We start from the raw sequence: 21,208 nt of genomic DNA on the forward strand, positions 1-21,208 counted from the left end.
ACTTCAAACAGTATCTTTTAACAGTATAAAACATACTGTTTTATACTAAATAGGTAATTTTTCACTTTATACTTTTAAAAATTGTTCACTACATTTTAACATGGCAGCATAATAAACATATCTTACAGAAAGTTCATCTCACTGGTTCAAATGGAGTGCCATTGTCTGCAAGGTCTCATTTCAAAATTATTGTGCTTTTATCCTTTTTGTCATGCCACAGGTTGTGAAGTCCAAAATATTTACCATTCTGATTGTCAGACTTTCCTTCACAGAGATGTCTGAGTGAAGACAAAATACACAACTTGTTTTGTTGAATCAATAGAGGCATATTATCACAGCAAGATTATAATTCAGGTATACAATACCTGCATTTTACAGCGCACAAAACTGCAACTGCCATGTGCTGTGTGTCACAGTAGGTAACTAATATCAACAAAGTACCACCAGTCTATGTTCAAATACTGTTGTATGGGCCTAACTTCCATCCACAAAAGCAAGGCAATTCAAAGTTAAGGGAAAAACTCTATCCATAATCCACTCTCTTCAGGAATTGCAATGTGAATGCAGCTGAATTCTCATCTCAGGCCTTTGCAGCTCCATGTTGCCACACAAACAGCGAGAGAAGGCAAACCTACTGTTGCACTTACATGCAGATTCTTATCAATTGCTTTATAACTGGTAAGGATACCATCTACTAGCATTTGTATTCACTTGAGGCCAAAACCCGAGGCCTTGGAGACAGACTATGATCATCACATAAGGTGTTTGGGATGAATGAGTTTAGGTAAGTATTTCTCTTTGCTGGCTGGGGCATACTGGAGTTTTGGGTTTGCATGGCCAGGTTTTCATTACAGGTTGGCTGCTGAGAGAAGCTGCCAGAAGCCTCCTTCATGTCCAGCAGAGCCAATGCCAGCCAGCTCTGTGAAGGATGTGCTGCTGGTCAAGGCTGAGCCCATCAGAGGATGGTGGTAACACCTCTGTGGTAACATATTTGAGAAGAAGAAAAAAAAAAAGTAATTGGGCACTTGTAATTGTGCTCAGAGAAGAGCAGAGTGAGAATACACGAGAAGAACATCCCTGCAGACACCAAGGCACAGAAGGAAGGGCAGGAGGTGCTCTAGGGGCTGGAGCTGAGATCCCCTGCAGCCTGTGGTGCAGCCCACGGAACCCCACAGAGACCCACCTGCAGCCTATGGAGAAGCCCCATGCCAGAGCTGGGTGCCTGGGAGGAGGCTGTGAGCCCATGGGATGCCCAGGCTGAAGCAGGCTCCTGGCAGGGACCTGCAGATCCATAGGAGAAGCCCATGCTGGAGCAGATTTCCTTGCAGGACTGGTGACACTGTGGGGGACCCACGCTGGAGCAGGCTGTGCCTCAAGGACTGCACCCCGTGGAAGGGTGACCCACACTGCATCGATTTGTGAAGAACCATTGCCTGTGGGATGGATTCATGTTGGGGAAGCTCATGGAGAGCTGTCTCCCACGGGAGGGACCTCATGCTGGAGCAGTGGAATGACTCCTCTCCCTGAGCAACATCAGGAACAACTCGTGATGGACTGACTGTAACCTTCTCTTCCCTGTCTGCCTACCCTGCTGGGGGAGAGGAGTAGAGCTGGAAGGAGGGAAGGGTGAGGAAAGATGTTTTTAAGATTTATGTTGCTTCTCTTTATCCTGCTGTGATTTTGTTAGTAGCAAATTCAGTACTTATCCCCAGTCTGAGTCTGTTTTGCCCGTGTCAGCATTTGGTGAGTGATCCCTCCTGGCCCTTTTCCTTCATTGTATTTTCTCTCCCCCATGCAGTTGTAGAGGGAAGGGATAGAGGAACTTTAATGAGTGTCTGGCATCCAGCCAGAGTCAACCAATACACAGAGGTAGGAAAACACCTGTTTTGTGAGCTTCTTGTGGCAACAGGAGCAGACAGTCTTTCGTTGATTTCTGCATCTTTTTGAGCTGCCATTATCAGGAGACCTGAAAAAGATGGAATATAAGTCCATGTTGAAACCAAAATAAACTGGCATCAGTGGTTTTCGGTATCAAGAGCCTTTCTCTTCAGCCTGTGATTTTAAGCAAACAAGAACACAATGTAGGAAGAAAAATGGTCTATTTCCAGCTGATGATACAGAGGGAAGTATAACTAATGCCATCATACCTGAGTTAAGAAATTTGTTATTATAATAAAGATCAGATTTCAGGCTTGGAAACAAAGGTTGTTTGTGAAAATTGACCCATCATGACTATGTGTTAGTCCTACTGCCAACATTTTTTGCCCCTGATGGATGCATCTGCTACCAGTGCCTTGCATGTCCCACTGCTCAAAGTCTTATTTCAGGAAATCAAATTCTGCTCCAGGCTGCCCCACTTCTTAAGAATCTTAATTGTTTGCAGCTCTCTTTGTAGTACTGTTAGGACTAGGATTTTGCAGCTTGTCCAGAAATTTTGGAGTTAGCAGAAAGCAGAAACTCTGTGTTTTTCACAGGGTGTAGCTGTGCAATGGAAACATGGGATGAGAGCACCCTGGAAAGGGCATCCTCCTCCCCAGGGGCATCTTTCTACTTGCACTATTTAACTACTTTTTTTTTTTTTCAGTGCAGGTTTCAATTATATCAAACCTCGGATTAACTAGTGGCAGAATGTGAACCAGTAGGGATAATCTGTATCTGCACAATCTGCCATAATGAAGAACTTCATAAACACCAATATAGCAATCTCAAGCATTAGGACACCTTCAATTTTTGACTCAAAAGAGGCCTGGCACTACAGTTTCACACTTTCTCATAAACTTCTCCTTCAAACAGCCTAGATATTGCTGGAAAAAACAAAGCCATGATGGGAGCTGGGAGATGACAAGATAATACTGCAGAACAAATTAAAACAGAGCTAGAACTCTGTACTGCAGAGGTATTCATCCTTTTTATTGCCTCAAAGAACAAGCCTATTCTTCTAACAGATTAGTAAACAGTACATTCATCTTTCAGAGACCTTCAGTGTGTCTGCAAGGCTCGTGATGTAGAATAATGTAGGTAAAAGGAAATACATGGAAATTTTAGTAAAAACAGATACTGAAGCATTGTAGTTGCTTACTTTGTCTCTGCTCTGAGGAAGATCAGAGAAGAGTCTTTTGTGTCACTTCTATTTTGAACCTATTTTGTTGCCGAATATGGGAAAAGATTAGTTTGCTGCTCATTGTGCCATTGGTTTTGTGATTCGATGAAAACCCCCTAAAAGTCTGCATGCAAAACCAATGAGGTAGAACATGTTTGACAAGCTTAGTTCCAACTTGACCAATGTAGCAGGAAAAGACTTTAAAATCATTGCCTCTCTTCAGTAACAATAGTACATACAAGTGTTTACAAGAGGATTAAAGGCTGCTTTAGCAATTTGTATTAAAGATTCCTGTATCAGACAAGTTTTATCACAAAAACTGTTGGAGCGCTATGCAGCTGATCAGATGCAAACAGAAGCAAGTTATGCTACTGACTTTATTTTACCTGCTTTAAAAGGATGCTCGATGTATCTGCAAATACACACCATGTGTACAATGAGCCATACCTATTGACAGCCTGCCCAATTACAACAACAGCAAAAAAAGCTCCACAAGAAACGACCCCTAGCACCTGGTAATTAAAATTGCTAATCACCAGCAATTATCTGGCACAGCTTTATAGCCAGGCAAAACAGTCTGACCCTTTGCCCATGGAAAGAAGAATGTTTGCTGTCTATTGATAAGTGCTTAGGCAAAGCTGTGTTCGGCTCACATCCATTAAGTGGCGCCTAATAGGAAGTCAACAAAGGAGCTCTGACATCTGTAGTGGGCACTTCTGGCAGGCCAGGTTTGGGAGCACAGGTGTCCAATGGGCTCCTGCCAAGGACCAGGGCACGGGACATGGGGAGTTTTTCTTGAAAAGAAAACTTGAGCCGACAATGTTTCCCAATTGGCTCCTCCACAACCAAAGAGTAAATGCAGTATGTTTCCAGGACAAAGATTAAAATAATTACTCTTGTCAGGAGTGGTGGCTTGTTTTCAAACTGCCTGCATGCATTCAAACACAAAGAGGTAAGAAGTCCAGGAGGCTCAGTAATTTAGGTAAAGATAGTTCTTTGGTCTATTTCTCTTCTTATTAAGTATTGAGTTAAATATATATAAAAAATGTCTCTCTAGTGTGCTCTTTAAGTCTGATAACCAAAACCTTATTATCTCAAACTCTTTTTTTTCCATATGACACTATTATGCTCAAAGCTATAAAATACCCTTCCATTGTTATAGCTCCAGGAAGATGTTGCTAGAGATAATTTGAACTAAATTAAACAGTACCATTAAAGCTTCTGATCTCACCAATCACTCTTCTAAGGTACTAGATAAAAAGATCAGGTTTGGTTTTAGTTGGGTTTTTTGTTTTTGAGAGAGAGAGAGAAAGAAACCCTGGCAAAAATATTGCAAGCTTCTCATAAAGAAACAACCTAAAAAACCTGAAGGACAAAGCATCCCTTAATCACCTTGGAATGCAAATTTCTCCAAGAACAGGCATCAGTAGAGATTTGGTTCTGGCTGCTGAAATCCAGAACCAAACCTCTGTACCCTCATTCCTTCGTGAGGCTTTGGGGGAATCTTGGCAAGTTGGAGTTTCAGTGCAAAAGGAAATTCACAGACACAAGCAATTTGGGGGTATTCTGGCTTGTGCATTCCATGACTTTTCCTGCACAAAATGTCAGACCCCCTCCCTGTACATCTTTATATTGTGATATGTAAAATCTGAAATATTTCATAAATGTGAAGCAACATTGATGGCATGATATTTGGCAGTATCTCCTAATCCCAAATAATTAAGTAATTAAAAGTGTTCTCTCCCTTCATAATTCTTTCTTAAGTCCACCTCTCAAGCTGCTTCAGGTTACTGGGTTTGAAAACAACTTAATTTTCTCATTACCACGACATGAATAATGCAGCCACGACTTGCATCTTTGCAGTTGTTTGCTTTGGCAAAGTCTGCATCCTGGCTGGATACCTCTTGTCTGCAAAGGGCATCTCACAGAACACGGTGTTGCTCCTCTTTAGCCCATACACAGAAGTCACTTTGCTGGAGAAGAAGCAATGTTTCAATGGGCTCATACATCTCGCTCCAACACAGACTTAAAATGCAGGTAGAGTCTGCATCCCAGCCTAGCAGCTTGGAATCACTTTTTAGCTCTCCAATTCAACTCTAGCCCAGGAGTTCTCAAAGGGTCTGTACTCTTTTCAAAAGCCAGTTGGAATAATCTAAATAAAATTTCAGATAAAATAAAAAATAAATTAAAAAATCACCAGGCTACTTCAATATGTATTCCATATAGATTTCTGCCTTTGTAGAAAGTAAAATTTTCCACTTTAATTTTGGCACATGCATGGAATATTTTCCATTAGATTCCAATTCTTGATCATTGGTATTACCATGAGATTGTTCTCTCCTGCAGTTTGTAACCTCCCACCAGTGTGAAAGAGCAGGATTTCTCTTTGACAAATCTTTTGTGAAGTCAGAAATGAATGAAGTCACTGGAGATACACCTACTTACAAGCTTGGGTTGTAAAGTGCAAAGCAAGATTAAATGATAGATCATAAATTCTGGCATTGCTTGACATTCAGATTCTCCTTCCTGCAAATCTAATTCAGCAATGATCCACAGTAGAAGAGCATGCTACTGGATTTGTGCAGAATACCTATCACAGAGTAAATTACACTGCATGATTCTTCTATGGGTAAGCTGACATGATGAAAAATATGAGGGAGAAGAGGAGGAGTGGATTTTCTGATGCTCTTTGGCATTTGGAGTCCATGAAATACGAGTGGATTTCAGAATGTTCTATTCAAATTGGGACATCATGGTCACCCAGGCTATGAAAACATATTTGTCTGCCAGCATTTATGCTGTACAGTGATTTTTAATACCATTGTCCAAAACACAATGTAATGGAATGGCCTGTGGGGATAGATATTTAGTTGATTTTTGTTCCATTTTTGAGAGGCTGAGTCTTTAGGGGTCATAGTACCATAAGCAAAGGACTACAGGAAATTAATCCCATCTTTAAAAACTGTGTGCTCAAAAAACCCTAGATGATGGAGGTAAGGAGCTAATATGCAGCTTGTGTTACCAATCATTTCATTTCCATTCCATGTATAACATGCTTAGCCCAGAATTGATGCACAAAGTTCACCAAATCACTGTTTCTCAATGGTTTTCTCCTTTCTCTGTGTGTAATTCCAAAACAAAACCAACTTACCCACTTCTGTTTCAGGTAAAAGCCTACCCCACAGGTCAATGAACCCATTCTGGGCTTCCTTGGAAGAGAAACTCAGAGTCAAGAGTTTTCCACTGAAAGTGTCTTGCTAGAAACTGCTGAACAATTAAACCTGGGGAATCCCTCTTCAAGTGCCTGTTGACCTCTTCTGTCTTGGGGAGGAAGAAGAAATGAAGGAGGTAGATTTCAAACCATTTAACTGCTGCACTCCACACAACAGTACTGTTGAGCTGTGCTAGTGTAGACACAGCCCTGGGAAGTGCCTTGTCCCAGGACGGCACATCTCGGCTGGAATATCTTCTAATGGTTTCCCTGTCAGCCCCAAGGATACACCCAGCAAGAGGAAATACTCCACTCCAGAAATTGGTAAGGCAATGCCTGTCTCACCATACCTCAATCACAATTCACATAGAGTAAGAAACGCTTCTGTACTGCCAGCACTTTGTGGAAAGACAGGCAAATGCTCACCAAGACACCAAATATCTCTTCCCCCAGGATATACATGTTCCTGCAGATTCCTTCTTCACCACCAACTCTGTCTTGCTCAGATTAAAACTTCGTGAGTTGGTTCATACCTTCATCTTAAGCTTGGTCAGCCTTTTGATGGGCAACAATGATGTTCCTCCTGGACTGGACAAACAACTGCTAAGCAGGACCATGTTGCCATGGTGGCTCAAACTGTTTCAACATCTCCCCTACCAGAAGTAGGACACATGGAATCATAAAATAAAGAGAAAGGTGAAGAAACATACCTGGGATGATGATTTGCCCTGCTACATCTTGGTTTCCTCATTGACTATTGCCTTTTTCTCAGCCACTGCCCTGGCAATACCCTACAATTCCCATGGCACAATTATAGAATTTTCTTAAAAACATGTATCTTTACCTTTCTCACATACATTTGAGTGACTGGAAACCATGGGGGTTTGTTACCAGCTCATTTATCTCATGCTTTAGCTGCTTGTGGTTACAGAACACATTTTGCAACTCATTCTACTTGACGTGCTCCAGAATCTTCCTTTGACTTGTTCCTGTGTCCTTTTTTTTTACCTTTGCTATTTGAAGAGGCAGAGAGAGAGTGAATGAGGAGCCCCCTTGTTACCTAGTGCACAGAGCGGCTCCCACCAGACTGAAGCAGACATGGTTGATCCATTCATGCAGTAGGAGACGAACACCAAGGTGATTTGGTGGCCCAAATTAAACAGTCAATCAACATCAAAAGATTCAGTAGAGCTGGAATTATGTGGGCCTGGGTTTGGCCAGGCATCTGACACAGCTTCTGCAAGTTAAACACCCCTTGCCAGCCACAGCAGGGACAGAAGGGGGATCTCTTCTAGTACCTGTACCTTCCCATCCATGGAAACATCTCCAGAGCATAAAAAGGTGGCTGAGCCAGTCAGGTCACAAGGACAACGTTTCTGTGGAGGACAGCCACCCCCACGGCTGCTACCTCTCAAGAAGACCATCTCTGTGAAGAAGAGTTTGTTAGACAGATGTCAGGATGAGACAGCCCCTAGTACACAGGGACCTCATATCTTTCTGTGCCTGTTTGCCAAAATCTTTTAGCTCTCAGGGTTTCAAATCTCTATGGCTCCTTCCTAGTCCATGAGGAAATGGAACAAGACCCTAACAGAAGATGGAGGTTAACCAGAGATGGTAAAAAGTATAGACGTTGGACTGATCTGTTTCTCCAGCTCTCTAAATCTGAAGGCAAACCAAACTAGACTTTTCAGACCAGTAGTACAAATACAAAAATCTATCACCAGTGCCCCAGGCTCAGCTGCAACATTTTCCTGGTATTCTGTCAGAAGGTGGAAAAGGACTCCACTGAAGAAGGTTAGCACCTTATTTCTGTTCAATGCAAAATAAATCCCTGGCCAATAAACTAGTTTCTAAGCTGAATACACTCCATTTCAGAGTTTTAGGACAGGGAGATCCTATGTCAGTGAATGATGATGCAAAAAAATTTCTTCAGAGAGCTTAAATGGAACATTGTAATTGAGACATGGAGACTTTGCTGAGGAATGTTGTGAAGGAAACAGCTCCAGTAAACAGTGAAAAAGACTGCATGATGTGCTAAAAAAAAATACAAGTGTTGAAATTAGTTAAAAATAAGAATAAATTAAAAATAGGATGTGGAATGGGAAAGACAGCCAAGAAAAAATGTTAATAAAAGGTATTGGATGAAAGCCCAGAATAGAAGTACAACAAATACAAACAACAAGCAAATATACACATAACAGGGTGAAAATTAGTCTGTCTTCCCCTTCCATGCAGAACTGAGCAAATAGAGCTACAGGCAATTTTGAAGAATGGCAGCTCTGAAGCATCCAAAGTATAAACATTTCTGTCAGGTCAGCAGCCAGAGAGAGAGCCTGAATTGAACCTGTGAAGTACCCAGAAGGGAGGTGATGCACAAAATGGTACAATTCAAATACTCCACGCACATCTTTTGAGGACCTCTCAACATGGTGGTGTAATGAAAGTCTCAGAACTAGTTCTCTATCTTACTTGTTATGAAAATGCCCCCTCCCTAAAAAGTTTTGTAAACCATAAAAGGGCCTTTACCCAAGATCAGCAAAAGAGTATGAAAACAAATTTCAGATCATCTTTTTATTTCATGGAAACAAATAGTTAACAGTTACTAGTTATACAATGAAATCTCTTCTTTTCTGTCCACTAAGTATTTGTACTACTTCAGATTCATTTGAAAATGTCAAACAATTAACAGTGAATATTGTTGTTTATGCTTACCCTAAATAATTTGTGACATCTTTAATGCATTCATATCCAATAGTCAGAGTTGGAATTGTGAGTTTTAGTTTGAGCTTGGTCATAATAATATATTTTCAGGAAATATATATGTTTCCGGGCTTGATGAGAACCACTTCTGCAACTGAGAGAGATTTAACAAGCTTCTGTAGATAGGCTGTATTTATATAGGATTGAAAGATTTACATAATTGCAATCTTTCTTTTCCCAGCCTAAGCATGGCTTTTGCTAGTCAAGAGATGTGTTTAAGTATAACATGATATAGTCAAAGGCAAAATGCTAGTTTTAAAATCAGTTTTCTTATGCAGAAGTAGATATATACATGCTGGTTCAGACCAACTTGTAGAGAATATATTATGTATTATGTTTTTATTGCTTCCTGTCAGAGTTCAGGCTGAGATTTGGAAAGCTGATTCCCTAGCAGGCCCAACAACATCTCTCTCACTTTATGAGAAGTTCTACTTTCAGGGCAAATACGTTACAAAAAGAATTTAGGTTCTTATCCTCAAGTATTAAGATAGGCATGCTTAGGATTCTTTAAAAAGCAATCTCATTAAGTACATTAAGACATTTAATTTTAAGTAAGCACACACATACAGAGATAAATACTCATGTGTAATTGGAGATGGAATAACTTCAAGTGAAGACAGGTTCTTTTTTCACAGTATAAAATACATACATATGAAAATAAAAATAGCTAAAGGAAAAAGTTAAATAGGTCAATTCCTACATCAAAAACAGAATTTAAATATTGTAGTAGAGAAGGAAATATTGAGTAGGATGCAAGAATATTTTGGAAGAGTTTACTTATACCTTAAATAAATATATTTATATTTAAATAATAAATTTAAGTACTTTTTAATATTTAAATAAGGATTTTTAAAATGGTAAGTGACACTGTTAATTTTTCTGGTTCCCAACTTCCTTCACACATCTCAAATCAGAGAAGCAAAATCTGAGATACCCAAGATGAATCACCACTTTTGACAGACCAGGCCCATGACAGAACAAAGTAGTGAAGTTCCCCCTATCTTGCTCTGACCCACACAGAGTCTCATGGGGCAAAAAGAACCCCTCCTTATTCCCAGATCATGACAAATTGAATATCTACCAAAAAACATAAAAATGGTGAAGATTTATATTAAAAAGTTGAAAAGGACCACAAAAACCTTTTCTAACATCATTCTCAGGGAAGCCTTGCCTCTCTTTACAAGTATTCAGAGACTTGTAAGCAAAACAATTTAATCCCAAGTCACAGAAACTTGGCAGAATTATGGACAGGAGAAAACATTAACATACAATGGAAAGAATTAGGCAATCAAAATGCTTGATGCTGACATCTCAACATCATCAAGTGAAATCTGCTCCAGAAGTTGAGCCAGACCCCTTTCCTAACCCCACTTTCCTTTTGTGTGAAGTTTGTGTGAAAAGTGAAGGTTTTGGAGATGTTTTTAGTCCGACCAAATCCTAAACTCCCTTTCTCTACATTCAAGACAAACAACAGCCCCAAATCCTCCTGACTCAATATTAACCCATGGACCAACTGGTCTTTCACCATCAAAGCAAAAAAAGGCCCAAATGTTCTTTCTGTTCCTCAAGCTGCACAAAGACCCTCCTGCTCCCCTTCCTTCTGGCTGCAAAAAGAGAAGTTCCAAGCATCTTTTCCAAGGGTTTGTTGAAAGGGGTCGCAGGAAAGTTCTTTTCAGCAGTTCTTCTCAACTTTCATCCTCTTTCAAGAAGTCAAACTCTGGTGTGGGCCACAGGAATGGTCCTTTTAAAGAAATTTTTATACTAACCTGATAGCAATTTTGGGAGGAGTGAATTCTGTGTTTTGAAGAGCAAAATCAATATAGTGAGACTTTAATCATCCAATAAGCAGACTGCTAGCCTCCACTTTACACAAGGCAGCAGAAGGACATTTTAAAGCAGGCAGACGTATTTTGTGGGACTGTGCAACAGGAAGCCCAGTTTGGGTACACAGTGATTCTCCAAGCACTGCTGTAAGTTTCAGCTCTGTTGTAACGATGACACACATTGTCATTACATTGCAAAGGTTTCATATTGCTGTCTCCTTAGTGCAAGAGTTTCGTACCTCGTTGATGTTTCCTGTAGGCAGCTCCTCTAAGCACTGACTCTTCCTTGCCCTCACAGCAGCCAACAGACTCCAGGTCCCCTCAGCCACCCAACCCACTCTTTTATAACACTCTGATTGGCTACAGCTGTGGCCTGTTAAAGTCAGGCCTGCTCCTAATCTTTAATAATTAACCCAGCTGCAACTCTTTAGGGGGTAAGATTACTTTCTATACTACCTTTATTTATTTATATTCTATCCCCCTACAGACACATGTGAGATATATATACATACATAATGTTCCTGGGGTTTGGGATCAGCAGGTAAGATGGACAATGAAGGCTTAGAGGCATTTCAAAGAATTTTTTGATGAAAGAAGTGAGGTTCAGGCACTACAGACTAAGAAGCTTAAAGAATTTTCCAAACAGGTCTTCCAGCAGTTTGTTGAGGTAACATATTGTTTGTAATTTTGTTACTGATAGTGAAGTCAAAACTGCAGTAATAGAGTGTTTTAGGAGAACTTTAAGATCCAAGATGTGGAGGTATTTTAGAGCTCACAGTGCCTTTACCACCCTGTTAGCCACATTTATGAATTGCTCTAATGGCAGCTTTCAGAGGATCATGTGTATCCGTCCTGCTGGTGTAAACCCTTCAGCTCACTGAGGATTTAGCAAACAGTGTATGGGGGCTTAAAGGAAAAACACCTCTTTTTACAAAAAGAGACCATGTGTGGGTGTCTAAAACCAAAAGGACTCTTGAGAAACATAAGGAACAGACATTACCTGCTTAAATTTTCATACTACTTCAAGTTATTAGCCAGGTACAAAGGATGGTGTTCAGAAGAAAAGATGGTAGGATAAAAAGATTGTTGACCTTTTTTACCCAAAGAATTACAGAAAATTAATACCAAACATAGCAGATTTCACATGACTGGAAAAAATATAGGTGTAGAAGGAAAAGATTGTTGGTAAAATGGTTGGCATGGCCTACTCAAGTTAAAAGCTTTTGGAAGTTGTTTAAATCTATGTCATTTAGATATTAGGCACTGCTGGAAGAAAATAAAAGCAATAAAAGTCTTAACATGTTCCTCTCCAGAAATACTGTGTTTGACTTTTCCTATAAAACATTAGTTAAGGTTTTACAGAGCGGGTAATTAAATGTTTACAGATCCACTGCCCTTATACCTGGAGTGGCAGCAACAGTGAGATTCCCTTTCCAACTGTACTTATGAGCAAGAAAAGAAAGTATTTGGTTTGACCTTTCATATTGAAATGTAAAAAGTTGTGCCAATTCAGTCTGAACATCCAAGGCTCCACAATCAGGCAAATTACAGAGAAAAAGATCCTGATAAGACTAGCATATTTTATACTGGTTTGAACAAGCCAGTATCTTAAGTTGCTCCCAATTTAAAATACTTAGAAACTACTCTTTACCACAGTCAGTCCAGAGGGCTAAACTTCTTGTATGATTTGCATGGATGTGTCAGGACACAAGTCTGTGGAGACCTTCTCTGTGAGCCTGCAAACCCCACCTGAAAAGGACAGCCTGTTTGCACTCACTGTGTGTGAAAGTACTTAGGCTACGGTGAGTAAAAATAGAATTACGTTTGAAATCAAATCAGACCAAATAAGATGCATCTCATTTTGTTTCATAAAAAATGGAGAACCCATCACTTCTCCTTTTTGAAAAGGTGAGAGGTAGTTGTTCCATCCTTTCACTCACCCAGGACATGAATGATGTGCTTGAATTTCCTTCTTGGCAGTGAGAAAGCAAATCTATGTGTGACAGAAGAGCTGCAAACGAGCATCTTTCTAATCAAGGTCACTAGCCTGTGCTATGTTCTCATGGCTAGAACAGTATTTTGACCCATGTTCCAAGGACTGTAACAGGATATTAAACAGCTAAAGAGCAAAATATAATTCCAGATTCATCTGCTAAATTCACTGAATGATGAAGTACAGGAGATAGGCAAAAATCTTCTCTTTGCCTGATCTTCATGGAGCCTACTGACACTTCATTCTGGAAAAGTGTAATTCTTTGGGTTGAGTGTTTTGGGGAAATTTTTTTCTGTTTCTCAGCTTTTTCTCTTTTCATACTGACAATTTTTGTCCAAGAAGCAAGACTGGAAATGGTACAGGAAGGAATAGAAACCAAGTATATAGAAGTGATTTGTAATGATGCAATTTCCCATATGAACTGTAAAAGCCTATGAAAGGGCTTGGTCATTCTTTGCATCTTGTCTAGTTCTGCATTAGATTCTTCTAAAGACAATAGAAATGATTGTTGCTGGTTGTGACTACTGCAGATGAGGTCCACCATGACCAGCACCAGCTTCAATGGTGGTGTTAATGAGATTATAAGGCACAGGTAACCATTCTGTAGCTTCTCCAGGCAGCTCATACTTCAAAGAAGCAAAAGCTTCTGTCCAGATAACTATAGGAAGAATTCTCTCTCCTGGATAAAGCAAAACCCTACAGGGATGCAGCACTACAGCAGGCTCTTCTCTGTGGAGCCAGGCAGGAGGAGAAGAGAGAACAGGAAGAAACTGATGCACAGGAAGCTCTACCTCCATTTGAGGAAGAACTTTACTGTGCAGGTGACTGAACACGAGATATTGAAGAACCATCTAGGGACTTGGTTTAAGCAAGGAGGTTGGACCAGATGAATCACTGTCCTTCCAAGCTAACATACCCTGTGATTTTGTGACTGATTCTGTGAAGTGCAGGTTGGCATCTCCCATATAAGGCTGTCAGGCTGCTCCCCATACCATCACTCGAGACTGGAATGCATATTCCTCACCTTTCTGCAGATCATATTGAAATCATTCCCGTTCAAGTCTGTAACATTGTGGGGGTCAAACCACATCAGGTAACCTCCAGCTGGAACTTTTGAGACACATTGCCATATCCACATAGCCATGGACAAACATGTTCCATTATGGATCACCTCATATGCAGGATCAGTGACCTGCAGAGACCCCCACTGCCAGTGTCAGACAAGGGAGCTGCAGCTCGTCCCATGTCTGAGGAGAGGCTGGCACACAGCAGGGTGTGTGTATGATGCTCAGGGTGCTGCAGTGCAGCAGCAGTGCTCCCATGAGCTGCTCTTGGCAGATGAGAAAGGAGCAGTGCACAGCTGCTGGAGGTCACTCAGGGGAAGGTACCAGCTGGGTGTTGTGGGGCTGATGAGCTGTTGCCAAAGCTCCTCTGGGAAGAGTTGCACTTGTCACTCATACAGGGACAATGTTACACACACCTGTGTTCACAGGCAGGGCTGGAGCAGCAATGAGGACACTGTGCATGCCAAGAACAGCCTGAGGAGGACTCTCACCTGACATTTTGGTGCAGAGAACAGCAGTGCTCTCACTAGTTTTAAGAGAGTCCTTCGCTACTTAAATGAGGGTGACAACACCCTTCAGGATGGCTCTGTGCAGAGCCAGCAGTAAGGAGATCTATTCTGCATTCACATTAGTTTCAGGGACACAGGGTGATTTTAGCCTGGTGCATAATCCTGAGGTGCAGTCCCTTGTTGTACTCACCAACTGTTCACTGCCAGGCATTCCATGGGGATTTGTACATAGAGTGGCAATCTCCCAAAGATCCTTTGTCACAGGTTAAGTCAGATTATTACTGTGACATGTTAACATAACTGTTTATAAATTCTGGTTGTTCATATTTTCTACATCAAACCACTGTGCAATTATATAGAAAAGAAATGGTTTTAAGATTAAACATGTAAAAATATTGTATTGCCTATTATTTCAGGTGGGTTTTTTTGTTTGTTTCCCATATTTGCAGATTTATACAATACTCCAGGTAAATGCTGCCCCTTATATTTTTTAATCAATGTCATATTATCAGGGCATGCAATATAATAAACAGATCTGTTAAAGCACCAGTGATGTCTCTATTGGCAGGCTTCTAAAAGAGCTCGGTGACCTTGGTTAATTAGCCATGTAATAAACCAGAACTGAAAGAGCCTATTCCCACAAACCCCAGCACAGCACCCCTCCACCCCCCGCCTGCCCGAGGGGCTCTGAATGGGAAGTCAGCAGACGCTATGCAAAGTGCAGCCACTTAGCCCCAGAGCCCTTTGGAATGTATGCAAAGATTCACAAAGACATTTCCTTCCAGCCACTGATTTAAGAAACAATATTTAAAACAAAAAGATAAGTTTTCTGAATACTTTATTTATTGGCTGGTGCTGCTTAAGTTGTGTTTGGATAAATGTGTATCTTCTTGAAGCCTCACAATGCTTGTGTTGAAAAACAACTTTAAAACTCTTCCATTTTAGACATGTTTTCTCTGAGTTCTCTAATTTGTTTTGATGTTTATTTCAGATATTCCTAATAAAAAAAAATCCAACCCATCTGGTAATAAGTAGGTATTGAATATACTGAATTCTCTGAATGGAATTTATTTTGTATCCATGCAGTGCATCCCTCTTAAATTGTAAAGCATATTAATAAATTAAATGGAAAACAGTGTTACATGTATTTCTGCTACTCACCCCATTTCACTAAAAAGCACAGCTAAATATTTAGACCTGTACTATAAAAATAAAATTGTTGACCTTTTATCTGAGGCCAGGCAATAAAATGGATACAAATTTTTAGCAGATTCTTTGACTTTATCCTGTCAGACTCTTAAGAAATAAAATCTTTTGTGAGTACAAGCAAGTACCACAGTTTTAAATTCCACCCAAATGTTAGTTCATAACAAGCATAACCACAATCAACCACACAGCCACAGAGTAAGGCTTTTCTTCTGCAAGTGCAATAGTTTTTCTGATTGCTATGGGAGTTAGCTCTTTTTGAAGTAAACATATGTGAAGTCCATGACTGCTATCCTTTCATGGCATGCCCCTGAGTTCTGGCCCAGCACAGGAACAAAGAAAAAAACCCAAATCCCTAACAGAAGCTAACACTGTTTTTCAGCTGTCACTTCCATACAGGACAATGATTTTTCATTCTTAAAAAAACCACCCGAAAAACAAAACAACCAAAATCAACATCAGCTATTTCTTTAAATAAACTTTTTTTTCCCCTCCAGAATGCTTTTTTTTTCCCTAGTGGACTTGAAATTTATGGTGTTTCTATGCAGTGAAACTAATGAACATCACTCTGGTTTTAAATCCTATACAGCTGTTCATTCATTCAGGATTGTTTTAGCTGCAGTCATTTCTTTCAGTACTGCAGATCACAGTCAATTAACATGAACAGAGAATTTCACTGGGTCTGCCAAACAGTCTCCATTATTCTGGGGAAGTTTCAGAATATCAAACACAACATCTTCCACATATCTGAGATTACAGCTAGTTGATAGCAGAGTATCCAAGAGGAAACTTTTTCTCTTGATATTCCTTTTTGTTGGATCCCAGAGTGAAGTGGGAGATATCTTTTAGGCAAAACATATTTGTTAACTCATTCTCTGTGTTTTCTAAGGTGATGTAAGAGCTATCTGGAATGTATCTGAAGGCTCAGGAGCCTACATAACTGTATGGCTCAGCAGCTTGTTCGACAATGTGTGTGGTGTGTGTTTGCTTGCATTCATAAAATTGAGATTTTTATCGACGTGCTATAAATACAAATGTTAGCACTCATATGAGACTGTGAGCAATGCCCATGGCTTCCAATAAGATTATGCATAAACAGCTCAGGATCAGACACTGCAGCTGAATTTTCCAGTCAGTGTCCACCTACAAGGGTGACCACAGGCATACCAAAAAAGCTTAACTGAAGAGAGAGAGGGGTAAGTACATGCAGATAAAAGGGGTCATTATAATTTAATGTGAGGTTGCAGAAAATAACAGCAAGCAGACAAAGAGGAAGAGAACCAGGAGCTGTGAGTTAATCACTCTCAGACCTGGATATTGCACACACTTCTGCAAGACAAACCAAGGGGACCTTTCCCAGAAACAAAGCTGGGCACAGGTTTATGAGGTGGTACTCATAAACCTAGGAACTGAGACTCTCAGGATTTAAAGCTGTTATGTTACATAAGGTACAGCTGGTTGTTAGTATGGCAATCCCACCGAGAAGACCCAGTAGATACTGAAAATAAAGTGTGTACTGTAGTCTCCTCTGGCAGCCTCTGGTCCTTTCACATCTCACATGGCAGTGCAACCAAACTCAGGGCTGAGGACTGGAGTGCTGCGTGACAAACTGAGATCTGGGGCGCAGGCACCTGGGCTGGAGGTGTCCCAGATCAGTCCAGCTGCATGAACAGGGAAATCCCAAGGGCAGCACTCCAGACTCGCTTCCCATAGACAATTGCTGCTGTACAATCACACAGCCAGGAGCGCACTTTCCTGACTGCCAGGAGCGTGTGCTCCAGAAGAGGAAAGTTTGGAAATGCCGGCTGCTCTCCGGTTTGCAGCTGCCCGAGGCCGCGGTCGCTAAGGCTGGAGGAGGATGCCCTCCTCTGGCTACACACGCTGCCTTTCCAGCAAGCCTCGGAGGCTGAGGAGAAATCACTTTGAACACTGAGGCGGGGAGCTGGAGGCAATTACTTGTGATTGATAGCACTAAATATGAAACCGCATGTACCTCATCCATGAAGCATGGAATCAGCAGCATATTGTTAGTGGGGGAGATGAATGGGGCTTGAGATAACCTTGGCAAATTAGGCATATGTTAGCATTAAGCTTTGTCAGTAAGCAGGCTATAAATTACAGACATATTGTAACTCCATAAACTCATCTAATGAATTGAATGACAGTGGTAATTTAAGGCAGAATGGAACTGTTTAACCCTTTTAAGAATTTAGCTTTATTTCTATATTACACAACAATCCAAACTGTATTAAAAGGTTGGTATTTCATATATACTGCAAGATACCCTAACTGTAACGGGAAACAATTCCACATTTCATGTGCATTTTTATAAACAGTTGGCAACCTGCAAATTATTTCCCTTGTAAGTTGGTTTTAAAAGAATGGGAAAAGAATGGAATAGCTGGGGTGTGTTTCTTGCACATTCCCTTACTTTGTCATTATTTTTCCATATGATCAAGCTAAATACATTGAAGCTATAGGACACAGCATGCTGTCATTTCTGGACTGCTACTGAACTCCTCAGGAGGTGTTATAAGACACAAGGCTAAAGGGCAGGTGACTTTAGTCATAAGAGAAGTGCAATAATCCCTTCAAAATGCATGGCCTGCAGTGTCTTATTGCTATTCTGAAATGGCAGTTATAAATAAATATAAGAGGAGAAAGTCAGTCTCCTGCATTTACCGGCTGCTATTGACAGACTTATGCCATCAGTGACAGCTAATCCAGGATTCTGAAGCCATTTTCCATGTTACTGTGTATTTCAGACAAAGTAATGCTGGAAAATCACTGGCACACCAATGGCACAAAAGGGCTTAAAATCAAAACCAGAAAATTTAATACAATGTTTTATTAATTAAAATGTGTTGATATAATATTTTTATTTTTATTCAGTAGAGCAACTGAAGAAAAGAGCATATAAATTATGCCATAGGTTTAGTCCACTTCTGAGGAAATTTAGGGAAGCATATTTCTTTACATACTTTATGCAATTGATCTTGGCACTCATACAAATCATGGGAAAATTGCTTATCAGACATTTGTAGAATATTTCCTTTTATGCCCATTTTCCCTTTGGGAAAGATACAGTATATGAATCAAACAGGAACAGTCCTGTGGGATGTAAGGGTGGAAGGGACCCTTAATGAACAGGATGATAAGCAGAAAGTGAAATATGTAATTTTACAAAATATGTAATTTTACATTATGCAAATAAGCATTACTTCATGACAATAAAGCCATATAAGAATTAAAATTATAGACTTAGTGATAACTCAGTGTGTGAAACGGAGGAAGAAGTATAGTTACAGATATTTATTTTGTGTTTGCAGCTCACACATATTTCTATTTAGAAAAGGATTATATTTACCTCAACCTCAGGAAACATAGGTGCTTTGCTAGCCCTGTATTGGCTAACGAAGGAACAAAGCCTCCATAGGACTTACCTGGAGTTATGCAAGGAGTCTGCAGTAAAGCCAGGAGGAGACCCAGTCCTCATCAGCCTCCTTCTTTTAACACACTGATGTTGACACCATGCCTAGGAGTATATCTGAGATCAAAGAGTAGCTTGCTGTTGTCAAGGGCCAAAACCGAGTAAATTCAGGAGTGCAAGCAGGATAACATAAGAAATTGCTTGCATAACATGGGAAATTCATAGCCCATGTGTGGAAGGAAAGCAGCTCTTTCACACTTTTTCATTTTCTCTTGAGCAGTGTCATGTTTCACAGTTGTTGTATATCAATGAAACCATGTAAATGCTTAAATAATGACATAGTGAGAGTGCCGTAGAGTTTTTGGTACAAATCTGACCTCTGAATAAAATTGGTTCTTCATTCCAGGAAAGATTACTGTGACCTTTACTACTCCATTTTCCTAATGGTTTCTTCACTACAATAACAAAATTGAATGACTATCTTAGCCATCTCTAATATTTGGAATTAAATTTACCTAGTGCAAATCAATAAAGTGGAAATCAAAACTAAAAGCCTGGGGTTATTTTAGCAATACTCTGTGTGTAATACAACTTTGCATTTAACCTCTGGACTAAATGGTGGCTCCATAACTAAGTCAGTCACTGAGCACATGCTTTACATACTTAAGTGGAATCAAACTGTTCAGATCAGCAATGATTAATGAAAAGATCTGCCAAAAGTGATTTAGAGAAAAGATGCCTACTTAGTCCTGTGAGTTTGTTAGGCCATCAAGACAGAAGACATACTTGAGGTAGATATAAAATGGTCCTTTGCATGGAAAATTGGGTGATTTTTTTTTTTGTTTTGTTTTACATGGCCTGGTTCTAGTAGGGGCACAGGCACGGGGTAAGGAATCTCCATCCCAGCACTGCCAACAGAATGTGGTTTAGGAGTGCAGCCATTTCCTCCAGTTCTGGCTATGGGAATCTCATAGCTGTGGACTCAGGTCTTCTCCTAAGCCAGCCAGCTTCTCAGCAGCACTCACAGGACCATCTGCCCAAGGAACAGCCTGTTCCCAGGAACGCCATTGAGCTGCTTATCCACAGACCTTGGTAAGACCAGCGAGCATCTGACCTGGCAAGGTCTGTTGGTGTAGGAGAAATTGGAAAAGTTTGCCCAAAATTAAGTCAGCAGGGAAGATATTTCACTGAGGATTAAGCCCCACCTTCCCAAGCTCAGGTTACTGTCTCTGCTGGACCACAGGGCTGCTGTGCTGTGATGCTGGAGGATCACAGCAGACAGAAAGCAGAGCTGCCATGCAGCCTGTGGCACCAGCACTCCCTATCCCACCACTCCTTCCAAAGAGAAGGGAACCCCATTTACCTTAAGGTGATTGGGGTCAGGCCCCACTGGGGGACACCAGGACATGCTGGCAGGTGCCATTTCTTATGATTCCTCAGTAACCTGTTGAAAGCAGCCATCCTCAGCCCAAGAGGAAAGTGGATTGGTAGACACTCACTGGGATCCAGGGCACACAGTCCCTCCGAGAGAAGTGATGCTGTGGATTTCCAGAGCTGAGATGCCGCACGCCCCCTCCCCAGCACCAGTGCACCCTGCAGCCCAGGCAGGAGGACAGGCAGGAGCAGAAAGGTGCTCACCCTTCCCTGGTGCTGCAGGGCACCACACAAATTCTGCCTGTTCACCAGCCCGGGCTGTTTGCCTCCAGCTGCTGGTGCCAGCTCTGTTCTGGTCCCTCAGCAGCACAGTACAGAGGGAGAAAGCATCTGTGCTTTCCCTGCAGCTGGGAGCCTCTCAAGGACTCTCATCAGCTCACAGGGGCTGGGATTGCTCCTTAGGCTGGGCAGATAATGGGTAACCAGCTTCATACAGGTCTCTCCCCACTACAGCACCAGTGTAATTAGTCAGTGTTCTGCTGGAGGTAAATATTAATTAACTGAGATGAACCTTCTTTTTACCTTAAGATTTCAATTTAATTTTTATTCCTGAATCTAGGATACATGTCATACAAGAATAACACATTAATGCATTAAAATTGAAAATTAGTGGAGACGATGAAAGGATGAGAGGTATAATTAACTTTCAAATAACATACAAGTGCAAGTAGGCAGTAT

The sequence above is a fragment of the Melospiza georgiana genome, chromosome 2, assembly GCF_028018845.1.
Source record: "Melospiza georgiana isolate bMelGeo1 chromosome 2, bMelGeo1.pri, whole genome shotgun sequence".
Taxonomy (NCBI): domain Eukaryota; kingdom Metazoa; phylum Chordata; class Aves; order Passeriformes; family Passerellidae; genus Melospiza; species Melospiza georgiana.